The sequence below is a fragment of the Phyllostomus discolor genome, chromosome 2, assembly GCF_004126475.2.
Source record: "Phyllostomus discolor isolate MPI-MPIP mPhyDis1 chromosome 2, mPhyDis1.pri.v3, whole genome shotgun sequence".
Lineage (NCBI taxonomy): Eukaryota > Metazoa > Chordata > Mammalia > Chiroptera > Phyllostomidae > Phyllostomus > Phyllostomus discolor.
In genome coordinates this window covers 155,403,154-155,410,684 of record NC_040904.2, presented here as the reverse complement: position 1 = coordinate 155,410,684, position 7,531 = coordinate 155,403,154, and the positions used below count along the sequence as shown (strand labels likewise).

Below are 7,531 nucleotides of genomic sequence, written 5' to 3'. Positions count from 1 at the left end.
TTAAAACCTTCAGGAAACCAGCCCTGAAGTAGAACAGCTTCATGAACACAAATTCTCAAGTTCTAGGACTTGCCTGTTTCTCTGTTGGCATTACTACATCATTCAAGAGTCAGTTAGGAGTTCCATAAACATGCTCTTCCCCCCTTTTCCCTTTCTCCCCCCTCCCATTTTGTTCTCCTGTAAATGTGTAAAGGAGTACAATAAAGTACCTTTTAGGGAAGCTCAGAGTCTTTGTTCTGAACACTCTCAATGGTCTTTGAATAGAACTGTCTTTCAGGGTGGAAACAAAAAGGAACCCTAAGCAAAGGTTGGTTTTAAAATTCAAAATTAATGTAGCTGTCAGGAGTACTGGATGTGACGATTTTCTTGAAGTGCTTAACAGGGTGGGCAACCTGGTCCCCTGAAGAAATGAAATCCCCATCAAGCAGAAATCACTTGCTCTCTTTGCATTAGAAGAAATATACTGCAAATGCTTTTCTTTTCCAGCTCAGAGCCCCAGGAAAATTAACTCTCATGTAGAGGGGATATGGAAGTCTAAAGTATCAGATGCAAAGATTTCTAGCAGGGGAGGGCTTGGCTCTCCAGAGGACTCAGCAACTTTGGGTCAGAGGCCAGAGCTGACATGCATCATGGACAAATCTAAAGAAAACTGTATGTCAGAGCCTGTTAAGACTACAATTCTACCTGGTGATGGTCCAAAATGTGTTCTGGTGACTCAGCAATTTCCTCCTCAGCATCTGTCGACTGCAAATAGTGGCCAGGCTCAGGGGGTCTTGTGTCCTTCAAATTCCTCCCAGTAAGTTCCTTCACAAGCCCAAAAGCTTATCTCCAGCCATAAACCGGTTTACAATCTGAAGCAGAAGCAATTGCAGGCAACCAGTGTCCCACATCCTGTTCCCAGGCCACTGAACAATATGCAAAAGAGTGAGCAGCCCCAGCCACCAGCCCCTGGAATAAATTCTGAAAAGGAACTGACATCAAAAGGGAAAACTTCCCTGGCTGGTGTGGCTCACTGTATTGAGCACCTGCCTGGGGAACCAAAAGGTTGCCAGTTCGATTCCCAGTCAGGGCACATGTCTGGGTTGTGGGCCAGGTCTTCAATTGGGGGTGAGAAATAGCCAACCAATGTTTCTCTTGCACATCAATATTTCCTTCCCTCTCTTTTTCCTCCCCTCCCTTCTCTCTAAAAATAAATAAATAAAATCTTTAAAGAAAAAGAAAAATGAATAATAAAAAAAGACAATGGGCTTTGGAAGATTTAGAAATTGGTCACCCTTTGGTAAAGGCAAGTTTGAAAATGTTTACTTGGTGAGAGAAAATGAAGCAAGTTTATCCTGGCTGTGAAAGTCTTATTTAAAGTTCAACTGGAGAAAGCAGGAGTTGAGCATCAGCTGATAACAGAAGTAGAAATACGGTCCCACCTGTGGCACCCTAATATTCTCAGACTGCATGGTATTTCCATAATGCCACCAGTTTACTTAATTCTAGAGTATGCACCTCTTAGAGCTGTCAGTAGCAGTGGTTTTCAGCTGTTTGCGTCACTTGGCACTCATAAACTAATTACCAAAATTCTGTGCACACCAAAAAATATATTTTTTGCCAATCTGACAAAAAATAGGTATAATTTTGATTCATTCACACTGGATGGCTATTGTTGTGTTGGCTGTTTTCATTTTTTTATTTGACATTCTAAGGGAAAAGACCCTTAGTGCATGATACACGTGAGTCACCGGCCAGCAGTGACCACAGAATGCTGCGGATGGCTCGCCGAAAAACACGCGAGAAAAAACACATGCACTGAGACAAACTAGTTTCTGTGGGGAAGTAGGGATGAAATGGCCACCCCCCCTAGTGAGGAGTGCACCAATTTACCATCCATACCTGCTTTTATTGGGCTCATTTTGCATAATAATTCAGGTAAAGTACAGTACTTATCAGGGGGAAGTAAGGAACTATAGAAAACAAGGAAGTCTGCTGGTCTATTGAGTCAGGGTCAAAGAGCTGTAAGACTTTGAGGAACAAACTAACTTCCTCCTTGGACCCCTCTCATTCAACTGAGAGCATTCTAAACAAAGAAGGTTTCACAGTAATTTACATGTTCTGTCTTAGGCCTGATCACCCGGGGAATCCGCCCTTTTCAGCACAGAGCTACACCACCCTGTCATTGTTTCAGGCTTAGCTGGAGCCAGGGAACTAAGGCAATAAGGAGATTTTCTCCCAGACGATGAGAACTCAGGCTATGTCAAAGCCGAGGAGCAAGGGTCCATCACCCCCTTTTGCTGCAGCCCCCCAAGTCCTTCTTTTGGGGGGCCTCCCAAAGTGATCGTGTCTGTCTTAGGTCGTTCCCCCCTTGGAGAATCTTACCTGTCTTTGGCTAACTGACCAAGCTTTTTGGGGTTCCGTTATGAATAAAGCAGCAGAAGCAGCATTCCTGCTAGGGAGATAAGCTTTTGTCTTCTTGCTGGCTTACGGTTCCAAGGGCGTTCCCTTAGCCTTAGCCTAGGTGGGGGTTTCAGCTTCTGATACCAGTCAGGGTGGTTCCCAACAAGTGCACCTGACTAATAGTCAGGTATTGCAGGCTTTAAACATTCTTGTGGCACAAGTACATGATTTTCTAACCATTTTGCTGTACACCTGAAACTAACATAGAATAATATTGAATGTGAATTGTAATTGAAAAAAGTTTAAATAAATCAATTAAGCTTTATAAATCCAGTCATTCATTATTCACAACCTATTTTCTTGGATCCATGCAAAATTGAAAACAATTACCAAGGCTTTTTGAAATAATTCAACTTGTGGTGGACTGTTTCCATGGTTTTTTTAAAGATTTCATTTATAGAGGGGAAGGGATGGAGAAAGACAGGGAAAGAAACATCAAATAATTGCCTCTCACATGCCCCCAAATAGGGATCTGGCCTGCAACCCAGGCATGTGCCCTGATTGGGAATCAAACCTGCAACCTTTCAGTTTGCAAGCTGATGCTCAGTCCACTGAGCCACACCATCCAGGGCATGATTCCATGTTTTTGAGGGCAGAGGGTATACCTTCCCAGCACCTCTTCCCCCCTTATAACAGCACCAAATTTTATTTCAGGAATTAACTCTACCCCATTGGATATGGACTGGAGGGACTGTAATGAGATGCCCTAGCTTCTTGAAAAGGAACAGACCAACACCCCACAATGGGCCATTCAAATACTTTCTCCCTGAAATATGCTTCTCGAGCAGGACAACATAGAAATTGAAGATGGCTAACTTTTGATTTTTTTCCCTATATAACAGGGTCCTAACCATGCTTTTCTTATAATAAGCTCAGTGTGATGCTTCTATTTCCACAGCAACCTTGGATGAACCTGTTTCTCAGTTTCCCATAAATTATGAGCCCATGAGAGCCTTTCGATAGATTTCTTCCTGCCTAAATGAGTCAGAATTGTCTATTTCTGCTGTTTACAATGAAAAAGCCCCCACCAGTTTATTAATCTACTTTTAGTTAATGTTTTCTGAGAGGAAGCACTAAGCTAGGACATTGAGTGGGCTACAGAGGTTCAGAAAGTATGGTGCTTGCTACTAACTCACTGGGAAAACAGAACATAGATCCACAAAAAGAAATTACTGAATAAAGCAATGGGTAATAATACCAAATGAATTATAAAAACAATATTTCACAGATGTGCAGAAGAGAAATATATTTCTGAGAAGCAGCTTTTTATTGTGGTAAAATATAAAATTTGGAGCCAGATGATAGGCTTCTGGGTCCCAACTCTGCCACATTTTATCCATGACAAGCACTTTACTCAATGACTTGGACCCTTCTCTCCTGCTGTAGCAAGTAAGGAAGTAGATTTTGAACCATTTTGTAACCTCAAAGCACTACACAAATATTAGTTTCTAATGATCATAAGGAGCTAAGCATGGTCAGCCATTTTTTTCACAAGGTGAGCCATTATATATAAGAGCTAAAATTCACTGCATGCCTAAAATACACTGTCCCTAGGCCCTGGTTGGGTAGCTCTGTTGGTTAGAGTTTCATCTCAATATGCCAAAGTTGTGGGTTCAATCTCCAGTCAGGAAACTACCAATAAATGCATCAATAAGTGGAACAACAAATTTCAGTCTCCCTGTCTCCCTCTCTCTCTCTCTCTCTCTCTCTCATCACTAAATAAAATTTTAAAAAATAAAATATACTGTCCTATATATAACTTGATCCTATAAGGTATATATAGTTAATACTGTTTTACATATTAGAAAACTAAGATGGATGGATGTTTGGCAATTTGCTAAAGGTCATGTAGCTAGCAATTGACATATCATGGATTTGAATTACATCTGACTTCCAGTTCTACACCATTTCCACAAAATGCTACTTCCCTGATGGTACTTTTAGGATAAAGCATGGGATTCCAACCAAGTGTAGTACTGTGAACAAACTGATATATCTGGGCCTGTCTGCTCTCGTTACCTACACATGTTAATGCCTCTTCCTGATAGCCTCATCAAACTCTTCAGTCTCAGAGACAGGGAGAGAAGTGCCATAGTCGTCAGTCACAGGAGGCACAGACTTTCTGACAAGGTCATTTGGAGCAAGACGTAGTCTAGATCAGTAATACTAGTGAGAGCAAGAAGTAGGTGCATTTCCTCAGAGAATGCTGTTTTCCCCTGGCATGTAGACGAGAAGTGGGTTCAGCAATGCCACAATAGCCATATGTTGCCAAGAATATGCTACTACTTTATATTGTCTTTCCCTTGATTGAAATAAAATACAAGACTAATACCTAGCAAGTTGTGGGAATACAAGATTCCTATTAGAGTCAGCTGGTTAACTAAAAGTGAACTAACTTCTGCTCTTCTGCTCAGATCCAGAGATACAACACAGGGAGCTTCAGCAGCAGCAGAGTGAAAGGATCTGAGAGAGTCCAGGTGACTTTGGATCCGGACAGCCATATTTCCACAGGTAATCTGATGGAACGAGGGCCTGGGCTTTTTCCAGAAAACTTGATGGAATGAAGTCTACATCTTGTCAAGGCTAGAAATTAGAAATCTCTTCTAAATTATTCATTAATATCTAATAGCATCTTCTCACTTTTTTTCCCAGGAGCAGTTTTGCATTAATCCTCATCAGAGGTACTACTGTTTCTTGGCCATTAGAACACCTTGAATGTCCAACAATATAGTGATTAAGAAACTAATCATATTAAATGTCTTTTTCTGATTATTATTCACAGGCTTCTAAAATCAATTATTTAGTGGCACAAACTTATCAATTACTTGCATTATAATGATTGTACAGCTGAATGTGGTAATCAGTCATTGCTTAAATTTTATGAACAGGATTGAGTAGTTTAACAGATTAAATGTCAGGTTGTACATGTTACTATAGAATTTAATATAAATATTCATTCATAAAAATACACAGTAGCTGTACAAGATAATGTAGCAGGCACAGTCTGAAGCTAGCAACCATCAGACTTACACTGTGAGAAGTATTAGACCTCTACAGAATACAACAGGATTCTTTAAATCTGATGTCTAACATTGTTGAAATGAAACAATATCCACACATTAGAGTCATTCTCTTCAGACCCTTTGTTGCTATCAAAAGCAATAGATTAATGTTTAAATGAAATATCAACACTTCCATTTATTACTTTCACAGGAAAAGATGAGAACTAATTTAATTCTTTTTATCTAGTTTTTTAAATCATATGATCAATAATATTTGTTCTTAGAATTTATCTTCTAAAAGATAAAAAAGATGAAAAATAGATGGATTTAAGCATTTATGACCTGGCCTAAAAAATACCACTTACAATTCAAAGAATTACAAAACAAAAAGGCAATGTAAGTGCAAGTGATGTGCTCACTTGTTGCTCGACCCAGACTTCTTCACAACTTCAGGACCATCAAGTTATGCCCTCATGGGTCACGTTCTGGGTAGTCACCACCTACTCTTTAAAGCATCACTGATATATGAAAATAATTTGAAGAAAGAGATTCTTAATTTACATTTAATATCACAGCTTTGATTTATCTTTTTTTTAAGATTTATAATCTTCACCTTTGCATCTACATTTTTATCCATTGTATTCATTCTCTATTGCTACTTAACAAATTACCCCCAACATGCAGCAGCTTCAATCAAAAAACCATTAGTAACTCATAGTTCCGTGAGTCAGGAATGTTTGTGCAGCTTAGCTGGGCCCTGAGACTCACATTCTCTGTCTCTGTAGATGGCTGGCACTACCATCATCTAAAGGCTCAACTGGGGAGAATCTGCTTCCAAACTCACTCACATGGCTATCAGCAGGATTCAGTCCCTCCTGGGCTGTTGGTTGGCCTCCCTCTGTTCCGTGCTTCTCAGTAGGGCCTCTTAACAGGACGTTTCCGACTTAAAACGGCTTAACATCTGGCTTCCATCAGAGAGAGCAAGTGAGAGAGCAAGAGCAGGTGAGGAAGATGAAAGTCAGAGTCTTTTTGCAGTCTAGGTCACTAGGACTGTCTACACTCAAGGGAAGAGGATTACCAAGGTCGTGGGTATCAGGAGGCAGAATTATTGAGGCCATGTTAGGTGCCTCCCACATCCATCAACTCAGGAAGTGTAGTATGGGCTCTAATTATAATCAAAGTCACATATAAAATATTTAAATACACTAAAGAACAAAGTGAAATTTTTACTTAATCTGGATTCAAGTGTATCACTTGAACTCATCACTTCAAGTGTATCTGTCTCTCTGGTTATTTCTTGTTAACTATTCCAACAAGAAATAATGGATTTCGACCAAATTCTTTGTATTACTAATAATCAGGGTACAACTTAAGCATCTTCTTAAAGTAAAATGTTAATAAAAGGATTTCATATATATAATGATAGCACTGTCAAGTTAAGTACAGCTTATAGAGCCTTAGGTTCTACCATTATTTTTGTATTGTTTTTCAATTCATTTCTCTAGTCATTTTTAATTCTTCAATTTTAATTAAAATAAAGTTTGTTTAATGGGCTATCATAGGATAGGCAAAACATTTTAAGTAGTAAAATGTTTGTTTATATTTAACTAAGATCACTTTCCTACTACTCAAGGAAGAAGTGAAGATTACATAGTAAAAGAATATCAAAAACTCAGAGTATTTCTTTAGGACTCAGTTTTTTTTAATGCAGCCTTTTTTCTAGACAATTCTAAAACTCACTACAGATGTCACATATATCTTCTGGAATACTTTCATCAAGGTCATTTATGAGGTATACCACTCCTAAAATAAAATAAATATGTATGTGATTTGAGGGACACATATCAATATTTATTATATGTGTATACACACATCCCTTCATACTTCACCAAGTCCTTTAGGTACACAATTCATGAAGCTCTAACGACTCACCCCCTACTCTAATAAATGAAGATAGTATGACCAGTGCCCACCCTTATCTGTAAAAAGTGGTATATAGTCAGGGTACACCAAAGCATAACAAGTAAACCCAAAATCCAATGGCCTAACACAGTAACAATTTATTCCTCACACTGGATGATTTCTGT

General features: G+C 39.1%; 1 pseudogene; it reads left to right on the top strand.

The window, feature by feature from the left end:
* Positions 1-587: 587 nt before the first annotated feature.
* LOC114512954 lies at positions 588-5,006 on the top strand (annotated as a pseudogene).
* The last annotated feature ends 2,525 nt before the right edge of the window (positions 5,007-7,531 follow it).